This window comes from Electrophorus electricus, chromosome 11 (assembly GCF_041902795.1).
Source record: "Electrophorus electricus isolate QZ-2024a chromosome 11, ASM4190279v1, whole genome shotgun sequence".
Lineage (NCBI taxonomy): Eukaryota > Metazoa > Chordata > Actinopteri > Gymnotiformes > Gymnotidae > Electrophorus > Electrophorus electricus.
Genome location: NC_137507.1, coordinates 27,032,871 through 27,049,924, shown reverse-complemented (window position 1 = coordinate 27,049,924; position 17,054 = coordinate 27,032,871). Strand labels below are relative to the sequence as shown.

At 43.9% G+C, this 17,054-nt stretch overlaps 1 protein-coding gene across 4 annotated transcripts in view; it reads left to right on the top strand.

Annotated features, from left to right (window-relative positions):
• lingo3b (leucine rich repeat and Ig domain containing 3b) overlaps window positions 1–17,054 on the top strand; it is a 57,901-nt gene that overhangs the window by 23,403 nt on the left and 17,444 nt on the right. Inside the window, exon 2 of one of the 4 annotated variants that reach the window (XM_027021770.3) lies at window positions 11,334–11,435. The exons of 2 other annotated variants lie outside the window; for them this stretch is intronic. The gene's annotated coding sequence lies outside the window, so the exon portion shown is untranslated. Of the gene's footprint in view, window positions 1–1,672; window positions 1,763–11,333; window positions 11,436–17,054 lie in introns of all 4 variants that reach the window. One more of the 4 variants, XM_027021769.3, reaches the window with a different exon arrangement.

The window sequence follows — 17,054 nt, the reverse complement described above, 5'->3', positions numbered from 1 at the left end:
CGTAGTCTCACATGACTGCTGACCGGCACTTTATACAAACTTGCAGCTTTCTCGACTTGCATGAAATAAGAATGCCAAGCAATTTCATATGAGTGCAATAGAGCATGTGCTTCCTCACACTATAGAGGTTGTTTTTGTGTGTGTGTGTGTGTGTGTGTGTGTGTGTGTGTGTGTGTGTGTGTGTCTGCTTGCCATTGTTGACTTGTGCACTTTGAACAGATGGTAGTTTTAAGTGACTTGCTGAAAAACTAATGTTCGTAATGAAACAAGGAAGCTTCTATGCTTTAGATTGAATTCCTGTCATTAGTATTCCGATCAGCAGCACTGTCATATATATTAGACTGTCTGATATGAAGAAATTACTAATTCAGTCAATTTCAAAAGATGTCACATTTGTTACCTATTATCTCCTCTCAGCTTGAGTAGGTGTTAGTGTGAAAGAGAGAAGGGATGTGGGGGCAATTCTAAGTAATGCAAAAATCAATTTTCTGCACAGTCATTCAGTGTTTGGCCCGGAGGCTAGTTGGACATGAAGAGGAAAAAGGTTTGGGATGAGCGTGGGTTAACAGCACAAAAGCGACTGTAACCATTAAATATTGGCAGAGAGCGTACACTTACACTGATGTCCTACATGCCGATTTGGCCACTCCGGTTAGAGTGTGGAAGAAGGGCACTGAAAGTTGTCTGGCTTGCTCCCCCTGTCCAGCCCAGGATCTGTGCATACCTTTGTTCTCCTTTAAGGATGGAGGCAGGTGAGAGTAGGCAACCTTGATTAGGAAGCACTTTTATTTTTATAGCCCATTTATGTGTGAGTTCTCTCACTGCGCTAACCGCAACGCCTCCTTGCGTCAGCGACCTTAAAGCAGGAGCGTAAGAGGATCATCGTACGACCGAAAAGCTCTGCCGTGTCTACCCTTATCTTCCGTTTCATTAATCATTCGCGCACCCGCTCTTTCAAAGGCGCGCAAGATGAAGCTAACAGCGCTAATCCGCGAGCGCCCCCCCCCCCGCATCGCTACGCAGCACCGCCGCGTTGTCTGAGCGCTCGCACCCAGCGCGAGACCTGCGGACTGCACAGGCAAGACACGTCAAGGTCAGCCCTTCATACAGTGGCAGAGTCCACCCCCCCTCCCCCGTTTCCATGGAGTGTACTACCCCACCCCACCCCACTCCACCCCCACCCCTCTGCCAGTGCTGGGGTTCAAAGCCGTGTGGAAAACATGGAGTTAGTGTCTGTACTTACCAGCCCCTGGAAGAAAGACTGACATTGTGCTCAGATTCAAAGTCAGAGGGGCGCAGGGGTAGACTAGCTCCTCTGTCATGTGGTATACTGTTCTATGGCATTCTGTCGTATGGTTTCAGCAGTTTTCATTATGATAAAGCTGTGTTTTAGTGGGGGTTTTTAATATTAGCTTATTGTTACTGTTTAAAAAAACACACAGCCAGATGGGTCTCTGGCTACATCAGGCATCAGTCTCAAACTTTCAAGCGGCCCTTTATCAATAATGCATCCTGATTAATCATTAACTAATTAAAGAGGCAGATGGCCTGTGGAAGGCATGTGATCAATACGAAGGGAAATTACAGACATTGTGGACATGGAAGGAGTTGGATCCTGGGGTTTCCGTCTGCAAGATTTATTCAGTTGATTACATTTTTAATGCCCCTTCAGAAAGAGCTGAGCCACTTTGAGCTGCACGGGCCTGTGGCCCTGACTTCTGACGGCGTGGGAGCGAACGGCAATCCTGCAGGACACTGCCAGGTTAGCTGCATGTGAGCGGCACAGCGATGAATCCATTTACTCGCACGGTATTGACTCTGTAGCTGAAATGTTGTGCACCTGACCTCAGCTTTTGTTATCGTGTTCTGCAGAGCACCATGCCCTGTGTTTGCTTTCAAAAACATCCTAAATATCTTGGAAAGCCAGACAACATCCGGGACCATCACCAAAATGCTTTTAGCTAAAGCTACATGTTTCAGATACATTTGTTTAAAATGCAAAATTGTTGCTGAGGTTAAGTTTGGAGTTAGGTGTAGTTTAGGTGGGTTAGATATAAAATATCAGTTATTGCAGACAATTAAAAGATGAGGCACCTTTCTTGCCCTGGGGAAACACGGGCCATCATTAATACATCTTACAACCTAACAATATTGAATTAACACACAAGTACTGTGTATGAGTTCATGTGTGTGTGTGTGTGTGTGGTGCATGCTTGTTTGTGTGTGGGTGCATGTTTGTGCATGGATTCCTGGGTGTTTGCATGTGTATGAGTACCTGTGTCTTTGTGTGTGTGATGTTTGTGAGTGCGTGTGTTGGTGCATTGTGGGGTGGGTGTGTGTGTGTGTGTGTGTGTGTGTGTGTGTGTGTGTATGCTTGCATTTGCCCTTTTAAACCAGACCAGGCCAAGTGTTTAACTGGCAGATATATAAATAAGAGGGTTGTATGTTTGAAAAGCTTACTATGTGACTCTTACTATGTGCATTCCACCATACCACAGTTACTGACAGAGCACATTTATAGACAGAACCACAACACAGTTACTTACAGAACCACACCACAGTTACTGACAGAGCCACAGCACACTTACTGACAGAACCACAGCACAGTTACTGACAGAACCCTGCTGTTTACAAAGGAGACATTTTCTTACATTTCTCCTGATCTTTGTGTGCTCCATAGCCATTGAGCTCTTTTTTCTCAATCCCACTATTGGGTAAGAAGTGACAGTGCACGCTTTTATTTTTTGCCTATTTTCTGTCTCTTCCTCACCGTCTCTTTCTCACTCTCCTTCCTCTTCCTCACTGTCTCTTTCTCTCTCTCTTGACTTATCTCTGCTTGCATCATCATGCTCCTGTGTATCTTCACTCTTTTTATTTCATGCACTCAGTGACACGACAGGCTGCAAGTGAAGACAGAATTTGATCAGGAAGGCACGGGGGGGGGGGGGGGGGGGTGGCTGTTCTTCCCCTGCTGTGGCGTTACCGTGGAGCTCCAGATGAGGACTTCACCTCCGGGTGGCTGAACACAGCCAAAGAGGGTCACGCAATGACCACAGGCTACAGTCTGTACCAGCTCAGTTTATGGCAGGGTATAGATGAGAGAGAGAGGGGGGGAGTGGCAGTGAGTTGGGGGAGCCAGCTGGACTTGTTCATTCTGTTGTGAGAGAACAGATCCTCAGGTATTAGTTCTGCATCACTGTCTTTCTCTCTTCGTCTCCCTCTGTTTTTCGTACACACACACTTTGTCGCACACACAGGTGCATAGGCTGTTCGCCTCTCGCTTGCTCAAGCACACAAACACGTACACAGGTACATAAACTGCTTTTCAGCTAAAGACCACACACAGCCCGACCGACCCAAGCACACAATAATTTCTCAACACACACACACACACACACACACACACACACGTAATAGAACATGCACAAACTCTCACAGGCATAAGTGTTCTGAACCCCTTTACTCTCCCTGATCAGTAAGGCACAGTATAATAGTATAACAGTATAATAGAGACACTGGGACTTTACTCCCCTTTAATGAGGAGAACTATCAAATTGAATATGCTAATACATCATGAAAAATATATGCTACCAGTGTGGAGCTCTTACAAGTCAAAACTTCTAAAGACCCATGCATTTGCTTTCTCCTGTTAACCTGTCACCTCTACTCAGACGCTGCACCACCCATCCCCACCCACACGCAGGAAAAATGACTGAGAGCACAGGCGGCATTGAGCGAGAGAGAGAGAGTGAGGGAGAGAGGGAGAGAGAGAGTGAGGGAGAGAGGGAGAGAGAGACGGAAGGGATTCTAGAGTGAGAAGTGACAGCTCCTGTTTTAAAGTAGTATGGATGATGTCAGCAGCGAATTTCACTATTATACTTCCAGTGCAGGAAAATGCTGAATTATTTATCATGAGCCACTAGTGAAGGTGGAGCCAGGATTTGGAATCAGAGGTGGATGTTTGGGTGACAGAAGGGGCTCTGGGGTGGGTGGTGGGTGGGAAAGTTGGGGGGATAGAGGGATTCGGAATGTCTGTGAGCTGCTCTGTGAGACTGCAGAGGAAGGCCAACAGACAGAATAGTCCAGAGGAGCGTGTCCATATGTTGTTGTCATATGTACATAACATCACCTCCAACTGTATGCCTGGTTCTTCATTTGTTCACATGGTCATTGAGTCTAATGTTAAAATATATAAATGTTGACACTCTCGGGCCACTTTCTTGAAGTCAATGGCTTCTTGAAACCCGTTAAAAGGAGGCCAGTATACCATAAAGCTGAGAGAGAGAGGGAGAGATTTGATGCACAGCTGAGCACATGATTCAGATCAATGATAAAAGAACAGTGCGTCCCAGGCGAAGCGGGACGGCTCCTTTCAAACGCACGCCGCCTGCTCCACCCACACACGCTCACTGCTGCCGTCGCTGTCATGTATGACTCTATTGAGACTTTTCTTTTGGGTCATAGATTGAGAATGCAATTTATTCTGGTGCATGTTGTTTACAGCCTCTTCAATCTGTGTGTGTGTGTGTGTGTGTGTGAGAGAGAGAGAGAGAGAGAGAGAGAGAGAGAGTGAATGCCAATGGTTTTATTTGGATCGAAAGGCCTATAGTTAGTTAAATAATGTTTGCCAGGATTTACAGCGCACTCTCTAGTGGGGTGAAGAGATCGGTTCGGTATTTACTCAAAGCCCTGCTTTATTTAACATCTCACTGCATTTAATTATTCATGCCTGTTTATCAAAAGAGAAGGCTTTGGGAGTTCCTGCATCTTCTGTTTGATAAGGCTTGATAAAACTAACTCTGGATGTTCATAATGCATGTTTCCCCAAATTATAGTAGAAGAAAAATCTCCATTTTAAAAGGCTGATTTTACCCACCCATTTTGGAGAACGGCACTGAGTTTAAACTGTGTTCCTTTTCAACACGGTAAAACAGTTTATTCATGTGAATGGTGGATTACACCACCAGATTCTGCCCATCAAGATGTTTAATTATTACCTTCACAGCACACATTAAACATATTTAATTTCTAGGTCTGTTATTCTAAACTGACTTTGTATCTACTATTGCACAGCCTGACACATTCATAAATATAACAACCAAGCAATCTAAAATCTGCCATGAAACTTTTGAAGTCATTTGCCGTGAAAGACCATTGCAGACCAGATGCGATCTATCAGCAGTATGGATCGGCCTCATCTCTCATCTCTGACCTTATCTGTGGTGGACTGTGTGCATAAGTGTGTGTGCTGTGCTCGCTGCTGTGTGGGGGCAAGCTCTTGGAGTCGGCAACCTCACACAGACTGGGCTGATAAAGATCAGCGGTGACCACACAATTGCCACTGCTCATGACCCAATATAACGCATCAGAATAACATTATAACACATTGTCATACATCCATAAAGTTCATTCACATAATTAATGCATTTTGGAAAGCTTGATCTTTCCATACTGCAGGCCATGACTGACCCGCTAATAACCTCACAGCTGCAATTCCTCTCTCACTGTATCTCTCTCTCTCTCTCTCTCTCTCTCTCTCTCTCTCTCTCTCTCTCTTAGTTTTCTTCTCTCTCCCGACTAAAACTTGAAATAAATGTTCCCATTGGGACTGAGTGGGGGTGTGCAGGGTCCTGCAGAGAGTTCAGGGTTGTTTTGTTCTGACTCCTTGACTCTACTTCCTCCTGTCAAAGTGCTTTTGAACCCTTTAGAACCCCTGTGTAGAGCACCAGATTCAGGCAGCCTGGAGACAAGATGCGACCTCTCTCTCCTGCTCTCTCTCGCTCAATCTCGCTCCACCACTCCCCTCCTTCATGGAAAAATATCCTAAATCCCAAGCCACTTTAAGATTCCCTGCTCTCCTTTTTTATCCCCTGAAAATCCTGGATTTCCTTTTTTGGCAGTAAACCACTACAATATTAAAACCTAGAAAAGATAAATATAATATATAATAAAGAGCCCCCGGAACCTGCCAAAATCGTTCTCTTTTTATTTCAGGTTTTCAGACTTTTTTCCCCCTTCTACCAGGAGCTAGAGTAGCCTTGACATCACCCTGCAGCACAGCCGCCCACCCCCACCCCCAGCCTCAGACCAGCCTCCACCAGCACCTTTCTGAGATTCATCTTGGGGGCAGCACTGTCACCTCTGATTAGCTCAGGCTGGGCGTAGCAGAGGCCAAATGAAAGCTCCCAGTGCTGATGATGACTGAGCCTGTGGGCCTGCAGACCACGTTGCTGCACACACACACACACACACACACACACACACACATACACACACTGGAGTAGTTTCCAGTGATTTGGAAGAACTGGAAGCAGCCGACATCCTTTTCCCAGACTTCTCGTTTGCCTTTAGCAGTGATCGCGTCGTCCCGTTTCTCCCACTCTCCTTTGCTTTTCTATTCACCTTTATTCTTATCTCTCCTTCATCATCCTCCTCTCCCTTGGTACCCCTCCATCCTCTCATTTCCTGCACACCGTGTGGATTCATTGGCCATTATTTCCATTATCTGCTCCTCGTTACTGAGAGGCTCATTTAGAGCCAAGGTGAGAGAGAGAAGGAGAGAGCACAAGCTCATCACTTTATCTGTATGGAACTGAAGGACACTCCAGGCAGTCCACTGTCATTGTTTCCCCTGGCAGGGGAGATGTCATCCTTCAATCCCTCCTTCTACACTTCAGCTCTTCAGCCTTCTCGAGCAACCCCTGCTCCATCTCTCTCTCTCTCTCTCTCTCTCTCTCTCTGCTCAGCACAGAGCACACCATTCCTTACCTCCTTTTAGAAGGTTTGACTCTTTGGCCTGCAGAAGCCCAATAAAAAACTCAAAATGATGATTTGTTCAGCACAGTTCTGTACCCTGTGTTACGGATATCCATTTGTACATCCTTAAATTATGTACGTTATATGTTTGACCCAGTGCGTGTGCTCCTTCCCAGGGATTAATGGATTTTCTTTCTGTGATCATATTTATCACTTATGGATGACTATCTTTCCTCAGAGGGAAAATAAATTCCATCTTTCCTTTCCTGTCTGGAACTAGTCTTTTTCCAGCAGTGGCTCATGGCACCCAAGGCCCTGCTTCAATGGCTATTTTACTGACTAATTCAGAATATTTTGTCCCATGCATTAAAGCAGTTGTAATTAAAAATAAAACTAGTTAAAAGCTTTTTAAAATTTGTAAAAATGTCATTCTTGAATCAGATGCAAATGTATGCATGATAACTTTGTAATTTAATCTTAATTTATGCATCTTAATTGAATTTAATAAAGCCTTTGTTTCCAGCATGATAATTAATGTACACTCTCATCGTCTAGCGATAGCAGTCTCTTTCCCGTTTTCCCCTCTCTTCTAAAACCTGTGCCACTTACACTACTTAATTATAGTTTTGGTACAAACATCCCTACATGCAGTGGTGGCTACAAGCAGTTGGCGGAAAAAAACAAAAAAAATCTGACCAAACGCATTCATTATTTAATTGTTCGACATCAAAGAGATACCATAAAACACTAGCTAGCTAATCAGAACCCTTGAACACAACCATGAAACGCTTGTATTCCAGCGGCGCCCATAATAAAAAGCAAATTAAGGAAAAGAAACTAGGATGGTTCAGTTCTGACTGCAGTAAGAAGACAGGTAAAGATTGTATTTTGCTGTAAAAAATAATGTCTTTGATTAGAGTCCCCAGACATGACTTTGCTTGGAGGCCCAGAAATGCCAAATCCGCCCCTGCCTACACGGGCCTGGCTGTCTTAGCCTAGCAAAGGAGCATTTGTCTTTCTGAATGTTATCTGGATCCCTCTGTTTCCAGATGAAATACACATAAAAGAAGAAGATGATCAAATCTACAGAGAGTTTATGCTGATATTGATGTCTTCAAATGTGTGGCTGTGCTGAGCCTAGCATGCTGGTGGTGCTAGATATAAGCTAGGGTCAACACTGTCTACTGCCCTCTGTAGTACTGTATGAAGGCGATGAAAAGAAGGATAAAATGTGTGGGTGAATCTTGCCATGAATTACACAGAGCAGTAGATTTATTTCAGTAGACCTTCAATATGTGATTTCTGCATTATTTGGCTTCAGTTATAGCCAGATGAGACCATGCAGTAATATTTACATATAGCAATAAGACAATTCCATTTATACACTAATGACACTTTGTCTGCCCACATTGAGCTACGGGTTGACCCCTGACCCTGTGGATGATTTGATCAGCTGAGTATGTATGGGAGACTGTTCTGGGTCCCTCCAAAGCCATCAGTCTGCCACTCACCCCTCAGCCATACAGCAGACACATGACATCTCTTTCGTGAAATAGTGTTTTGGATGTCCGTCAGACCAGAATCTGAATGCCTTGCCCATCACTTGAGGACTGAGATTGAAACCTGGCCAACTCCAGCCATGCTGTTCTAATCGGATGGAGCTGTACCCACCATCTGTCACATACAGATCTTAATGGAGAAAACAACCTCGTCCATGTTGGTATACCAGTTCTTGTCCATCATCCTTGGGGATTTTGTGAAAATAAAAACTACTTGAGAGATTTTCACATACAGACAATATTGCACATGAATCCATGTAGCCGTTCTTTTGAAATAAGCGTCTTCCTTTTTGAGTCACTGAGTTATCTCACCTCACCAATAAACCCATTTTAACTTTAACACTATGGTACTTTTTTGCTAGCTGTCTATATAAGCAGCATTGAAAACTAAACAGCATATCTCTACATAGTACCCATATGCCTTTTCCACTCCTTAACAATGTGACACTTGCCAGCACTCCTCTGAGATCCTTCTACCAAGTATCCAAGCTTGCGTACTTCTCCTGAAAACACTGTCACAGCTACGAGTGAATTTGAGAACTAAAATGATTTGTTCATATGGTGCAAATCAGCCCCGATTAGCTTTACCCTATCATTAACAACATTTTAGAATTAAAGTATTTCTGTAATAGTAACAGACCCATTCTAAGAGCAAAGGAAATGGGTAGTCTTCATAGCCTGAAGATAGGGTTCCTTAACCCAATTGCCTACCGTTGATAGTTCTGTGGCTGGAGGTAAAGGATTTAGATGAAACTTTGCACAATTGTCTCTCCCCTGCGTGAGGTGTGCGGCTCAATGCTTCAGTACGGCCTGCTTAAACTCTATTAGACACAGCTGCGTCAGGGTGCCGGTTTATTAGCCAGGGATGTGGCTAATTAATCCCATAAGCATGGCTTGAAGACAGACAGACACAACATAAAACCTCTTATCTCCCCACTGGCAGGCAGGTGCACACAGATAGACAGAGAGAGAGAGAGAGAGAGAGAGAGAGAGAGAGAGAGAGAGAGAGAGAGAGAGAGAGAGAGAGAGAGAGAGAGAGAGAGAGAGAGAGAGAGAGAGAGAGAGAGAGAGAGAGAGAGAGAGAGAGAGAGAGAGAGAGAGAGAGAGAGAGAGCATACCAAGCCGTACCGATCCTACATTAGTAGTCATTTCTGTTTGTGAGTACCTGTAACTAAGCAATAGCACTCAGTAGTCGCAGGTCACTGATCTACTAGAAAACACATCACAAACTTCCTGCAAGGATCTGTTGACTTCAGCTTTTGTCCAGTTAATTCCCTTCAACACAGTGCACATTGTGCACCTCATTGAGCCCATTTGTCGTGGACTGCCTTGTTACGGGGAGGATTTGTAATTCTGCTCAAACTACTGTTGTCTCCTAATGCTTGGTGAGTGAACACCCTTAATCCTCATACGCATGCAGAGTTGAGAAAATCAGCCAGTGCTGCAAAGATCCCCACTCATTTGGTGTTGATCCTTCTCCCTGGACTGGTGTTTTGGGAGCTGTCCCTATGTTCCTGCTTGTGGGTGGGTGTGTGTGTGTGTGTTCTTGAATACTGATTGTTCTTCCTGATAATCACACTAATGATTACATGAGTAAATGGCAGCAGCATTCCTGTGTGTTTATTTCAGGTACACAGAATGTCTCGACATACAGCTCCATGCTGTATGCTGGCATAAATGTTCCCCAAAAGACCCAATATCATTATAGTGGGTTAACAGCATGCACTGTAATGATATCTTGGATCTATTTTTTAAAAGGTCTTTATCATACTAGTAAACAAAGCACTACAGAATCATCTTCACTGACAGTGCAGTGGTTCAGAGTGGTTCACACCCTGAAAGTGCAGATAATTATAATGCACAGGGGATTCTACAGAATTAATCAGTGTGCAATTTGAACTGGTTAATTCAATGCAGAGCCCAAATACAACTTTGACAATTTAGCATAACAGTTAAAAAGGAAAGAGCTTAGAACCGATAGACTGATCTAAGAGGATACATTTTTTTCTTATTATTGTTCTTGAATACAATAAATGGAATCAAATAAAAAAAAGAAAAAGATGCATTTTAATCGGCAAAGTTATATGAAAGGATAAAAAGATCTACAGAAGAGTTTAAATGTGGTTTAGTGGCATTTTACTTTGCATGCAAGTTAATTGGGACTTAAGTTTACTAGTGCAGTGTGCCTGAACAATAGCTGTTCAGTAGGTCTTGCAAATTCATATAATACTTTAGCTATTCTTGGCCAGAAAGTGTAATCACACAAAAGATGAAACATTGCTGTCAAACCCATGCCTCTCCCTCTGGCTACATTCCAGATGGCCCCTCGAAGAACAAGTCTAACGAACTTCACTTGAGCTAATGGAGTATTGTAATGGCCTTTAAGATGGTGATACAGATTCCCCTTTAGGGAAACTAGGGCGGGCAATTCAATGAGAGCATGTCAAATAATGACTGATGAAAGTGGGCCCTGTTTCTCTGGGTGTCACTGAGTACATATTGCACTCTTCATGGGGAAGATGAATTAGAGACTTAAAGTCACCCCGATTCTTTGTGCGCCCTCAATAACAACTATGATACTCTATACTGGAAGCCAGTTAAGTGGTTAAATGCTTTCTGTAGTGCTGTCTTAATCGGCAAACAGTAGAGTTCCATAGCAGTGAAGAATTAATAAAATCCGTAAACCATTAGAATGATTAAACACCTCAAGTGAACACACTAACATTGCGCAAATAAACATTTGTTCTAACCACTGCCCAGATCCATTTCTGCTACACATTTGCAATCTTTACACTGCTCTTAATAAACTCATTTCTGCTGCACATTTGCAGTTTTTACACTGCTCTTAATAAACTTATTTCTGCTTCATATTTGCAGCCTTTACACTGCTCGTAATAGGCTCATACCATGCTCTGGGATGGGGAGGGCTGGGTCCGCATTCCACTGCTGCCCCCCGTAGCGCACTACACTGTTAGCACACAGCGAGTGCCTGCCACGTCTCTTCCCTCTTGTGCACAGGATGGTGACGCCCGGAGAGCCATATGATCTTGCCGGGATTCCCAGGGAGTGCCTGTCAGCACCGTTTCGTGCCTGATGGGTCCAGAGTCAGCTGGTAACGCGGTATGACAGCTCTTGTTTTGGCTATGAGCTGTTTGCGTGTTTAATTACTAAAAAGACACTGGTAATATTCTTGCCTGACATCTTCCTGAGTTGATGATGGATGAAGTGTTTTTTATATAGCTTATCAGTGTGTCGTTATGTGCACATTTATGATATGCAAAAATATGCAAATTAATGCTATCATAGATGCTGGTTTTATAGGACAAAAAGATGTATCCACTATATTATATTAGACTCGGATATGAAGCATATTGCGTGTTTTTGTCTCTGTATAGATAGGATGAGCTTTTCATTGCTGAACGTAGAGAGAGCGGCTGTGTCACTCCCTTACACCCCCCCACCACACACACACACACACACACACACACAAATACACACGTTCACCTTAATAGCTTTACACCTGCTCACACACACTCAGAGTACATTTTACAAACAAAGGGTCTCACTCTCATATGGACATTAATTAATCAAAAGTAGCGACTTAACCTTCTGCTTGACCTCTGCTAGAGACACATGCAGGAAACACGCTGGTGCAATTATTCACACCTGCTGACATGGACACACATACACACACACGCACACACTCAACACTAGCCCTACATTCGACTCTAGCCCTACGACCTACACTAGCCCCATACCCAACCCTAGCCCTTCAACTGACACTAGCACTACACTCAGTGCTAGCACTACACCCGACGCTAGTTCTACACTCTGCGCTAATCCTAAACTTGATGCTAGCCATACACCAAATGCTGGCAATATACCCAACACTACCTGACATGAGTCCTCATCCCACACTAACTCCCTCCTCTTGTTAAGTTCAACAGGCATGCAGGTAGGGTCGATCGCATTCCAGATATCGAATGCATTCTAAGTAGACACGTTGATGGTGTTATAAAAGATGACCAGTGGCCAGCAGGCAGTCCTTCTTCTGCCATTATATGTTCAGGTTGCCTACACATCCTTTGTTTTGGCTGTAATCCAAGATAATAACTGGCTTCCCGTCTTCGCAATGGCTGATCTCAGCGTCCTTGTGTAACGGACTCATTAGGGCCATGTTTTAGTTTCTCTTTGGGCAATAAGAAACAAGCATGGTAGTGAGAGTGAAAGCAATCTTGGGAGAAAAGACGTCTTTCTGCTTTGTTGTAAGTGCAGCAGGGAGTTTAGGCTTGTTTGTCTTCAGTAGCTGCTGGCCAAGTCCACATGACATTAAACAAATTGTCACACGTAATATTGTTGCCCCTTCATTCATATCAAGAACAACACACCTCCTTTGATTCTTATCCGAGGCTGTTGGCTTCCCTGTGTACACTTGCATTTTCCAAGTATAGCTGCATTGTGCATCACAGGCAGCCAAGATGTTGATTACATACTTTGCTGGCTTGCTGGGCATGAACTGCCTGAAAGGCCAGCGACCTTCTGACAGACACAAAGGCCAGCGACCTTTTGACAGACACAAAGAGAGACTAATTTCAAAATCGGGGTCACAACAAATACAGATATCATGTGTCATCGGTAAAAAAACAAAAACACAAGCAAAAAAAAAAACAACAACTAATAGTTAAATATTAAATGTATTACAAATGTAAAAATGACCTCTGAATGAATGCTCATCCACTGTCACTTCAGACCCTAGATGGGAAAGACAAGGTAGATGTGCCACCCACTTTCCCCACACACCCTGGATTGCCGCAAGTTTATCTCAGACAAATCGTGCAGGTCTTAAGTCATGGTTGTCAAATCTGAGAATTCTTGAAAAGAAAAAGTGTGAAACACCTTCAGAGGCATTGTGGCAAGAAAAATGGCCCTTCCACTCTCAGCAACCCAAAGCCTGGATGTGGCCTCCCCTCGGGACATGTGTACACCAGCCAAGATTAGCAGACCTATGCAGACATGCACGTCGATGGCATCCATCTTCTTCCAGTCTTTTCCATACTTGCAGAAACCCTGCGTATTTGTCATTTCAAGGATGATTTTCAATGGCTGGTGTAATAAAGGGACAGAAGGTTGAGGCAATGTCCTTGGCATTGGACATAGCTAATCTTGTATTCCCTGGAGTCATCTTCATTATACTGTGTGCTGCCAGCCTGCCCTGATTGGCAAAGGGTGATGAGGACTATTCAGTCCTGTTCTTTGACAAAAATCTCTCTCTCTCAGCTTAATGGTCTTCAGGGAGTTCTTCCTCACACAAAGCTGAATCATCATGATCAGGAATATATTCTTCAGCATCCTCTTCGGATATCTCTTCTTCTTCTCTTCCATTATGATTTTGTTCCTCCTGTACACCTTCTGAAGTCAGCAGGTCATGGAGCTGTTGGACATCGTATCGTGTGCTCATGGTTTCAGCAGAGAGAGAAACTGGGGTCCCTACATGAGCGGTGCCTTTTATAGAAATATGACCACCACCCCTATTACCCGTTTCATGCGAGAAAGCGATGCTATCCCAATGAGTAATGCTCTTACTTTGAAACATTGTATGATGCAGTGTATGAGACATTTTTTTCTCACAATATTTGTGTGTGTGGGCATTACAAGTTCAAAAGCACAAAAGGTATGTGTTTCTCAAGGGAAAAATGTGTTGCCACAAGAAGCAGGGTCAGGTGTGAAGTTGGGGGAAAGTTTTTTTCTTGAAGCATGTATAATTATCTTTGTTATTTTCTCTTTCTCTCCCTGTGTGTATGAAAATGTATTTGAAATAATATTCTTTTTTGTTGTTATAATTAATTTAGCAATGGTTCAGTTGGCTTATAAATCATTTAATAACTGCCGGATCAAAAAGACAATCTTTGTATCCTAAACGTGTAAAGCTTTCTTAAAAATATTTTATAAAGCATTTTTTACTTTTTCTAAAGGCATGATAATTTCCGGAAATATTCATGCAGAAAAGGTTAGAGTGTTTTTTCCACAATTAAAAGTCAGAATGGGTCATTTTTGACCCGCAAGACAACATATGAGGGTTAATACACAAATTCATGGGCACTCGTTAGATTGTGAACGATTGCACAATGTCTGCGGTCATGTTGGCCATATCACTGCAGGCCTGGGGACTCCCGCGGCTAAGGCTCCATGGTGTGGAGGCCAGACAAGTCATTGGTATTAGCGTTTCAGAATGTCTTTAAGACAGCTTTGTGTCTGCATCATTAAGAGGTGGGTAGGTTACAGCTGCAGTGTCTCTCTCTCTCTCTCTCTCTCTCTCTCTCTCTCTCTCTCTCTCACACACACACACACACACACACGCACACACACACACATACACGTTTGCACATGTGCACAAATACACACAATACCAGGACCCCAGATCCCCTCTGAACAAGAGAGCTGGTTATGCAAATGTCACACATTTTCTCTGTGTGGCTGTGCCTAGAATCCTAATGGCCTGTTCCATAGTTATTGCAATCTACATGTAATCACAGTGCAGAATAAATGACGTTGGTTGAACATTCTATATGAGCTATCTGCATTATTTCACTGTAGGTGATGTGACACAAGAACAATTCAGCATCACTGCACTGCATTGGAGGTGAGACAGTAACACACATACCGTATGAGCTGTGAGTGGGTGGGTGGGTGGCTGGTGTGTGTGCGTATGTGTGTGTGGGTGGGGTGTGCGCGTGTGAGAAAATCATGTCTTCAGAAATTGTCCTTTCTTCACCTCCACCACCCCACAACCCAAATCCTCTTTCACTTGCTCACATGGTCCTCCAAGACCTTCCTTCAAAAAGACTTCAAAAAGGTTATTTTACCTTCACTTCATCCAAGCTAGGCTTTTCCCGACTTCAGAGAACACCTATCAATCAGCCGATCACTGGTCTGGCTCACCGTGTGTCATACAGCCTCTCAGTGCCACCAGTGCACAGTCTGATGCTGAAATATTACCACTGAAGTGCTGTGTTGGATCATACCAGAGTAGAGTGTAGTATCAACTTTGTCTTTGTACTGAATAATTATTGCCCAAAATAGAGGCTAACGCCTAAAACAGAATGGTCAGTATCAGATGCAGATGGTGTTTGTGGAACTGAAATGGCATGGAGCATTTTCTCCCTCTGTGTGTGTGTGTGTGTGTGTGTGTGTGTGTGTGTGTGTGTGTGATGTAGAGAGCTTTCATCCTGGGGTTCTTTGTCCGCTGTGTACTGTTTGCCTGGTGTGTGTAATCAGCATGAGTTTCACGATGGGATGGAAATTGGTAAGCGCAAGCACACATTTTCCACTTGAGACTGCTCACCATGCTGGGCGTTACCACAGCTAGCGAGTTCAGCTCTCATAGACTCATAGACTAGCTCTGTTAAATACAACAAATCTATAAAGTAGTCCATAGGACAGATGCTTTATAGATGCTCAGATTACACATTTTTTGAGGTTTTGTTCGCAGACAATTATGTAACCTTTGTGGTGGAACTCTTCCTGGACAGGTTAGAGAAACAATGTAATGATCGCAGCAGTCGCTGTGCTATGAAGTGACTCAGAGGAAAGGGTTAAAAAGAAAAATAAAGTTTATTCAAAGACTCAGCCTGAGGGCGTATCAGTTACACACGCAAGCAAACTTTACACTGTTCATCCAAAGCAGGAGAGAAAAAGGAGCAACTCCCTGCTAGGAGTTGTTTTGTCCTGCTGCACCTATCTGCCCAACCAAAGCATCAAAAGCTGGGTGGTCTCAGATAGTGGCCAAGGTCAGGGTCAGAGAGACAAAAGGAAATGCCTGTTACATCTTAACTTACTGCACAATCTGTTCGAGAGGTTGATTGACTATAAATTTTCCATTACACCTTGTAATGATATATTTCAGAATGAGTACCAGAGTGCAAGAGACCTGCCCCTCCGAAAATGTCCCGCCCCTTAGAGGATGTGCCACCCCTGTGAAAGCCCTTAGTTCTTTATCTTCTTCTCTTTTTGCCTCATGAGTTGCTCTGCCCATTGGGGTGTGTTTACGGAGCTCCCCTGCTAACCTCTCACTCTCTTTCTTGCAAAAGCTGACAGCGGGTGTGTGTGTAGGCCCAGGGTGATGTGCAATTGGGGGAGTGGGGAATAGAGTGTTGACCCATGTGATCTTGACGGTGGGTGGGGGTGGGGGGGGTAGGGGTTGTAGAACAGCCTGTCAACTCGCAGCATAAATCTCAGAGCAGAAGAAACGCAAGCTCCGAGCTATGCACTTCATGCACGGGCACATTGAACAGAGCAACTACCTTTAGTCTCCTCTTGCCTCAGTGAGAAGCTTCTGCAAAGAGCAGAAGAATAAGACATGCAGCTGATCTGGTTATAATAGAATGCATGGTCCTGAAATGTGGTACGCGGTGAATATGTGGTCCTGAAATGTGGTATGCGGTGAATATGTGGTCCTGAAATGTGGTACGCGGTGAATATGTGGTCCTGAAATGTGGTATGCGGTGAATATGTGGTCCTGAAATGTGGCACGCCGTGAATATGTGGTCCTGAAATGTGGTACGCGGTGAATATGTGGTCCTGAAATGTGGTACGCGGTGAATATGTGGTCCTGAAATGTGGTACGCGGTGAATATGTGGTCCTGAAATGTGGTACGCGGTGAATATGTGGTCCTGAAATGTGGTACGCGGTGAATATGTGGTCATGAAATGTGGTACGCGGTGAATATGTGGTCCTGAAAT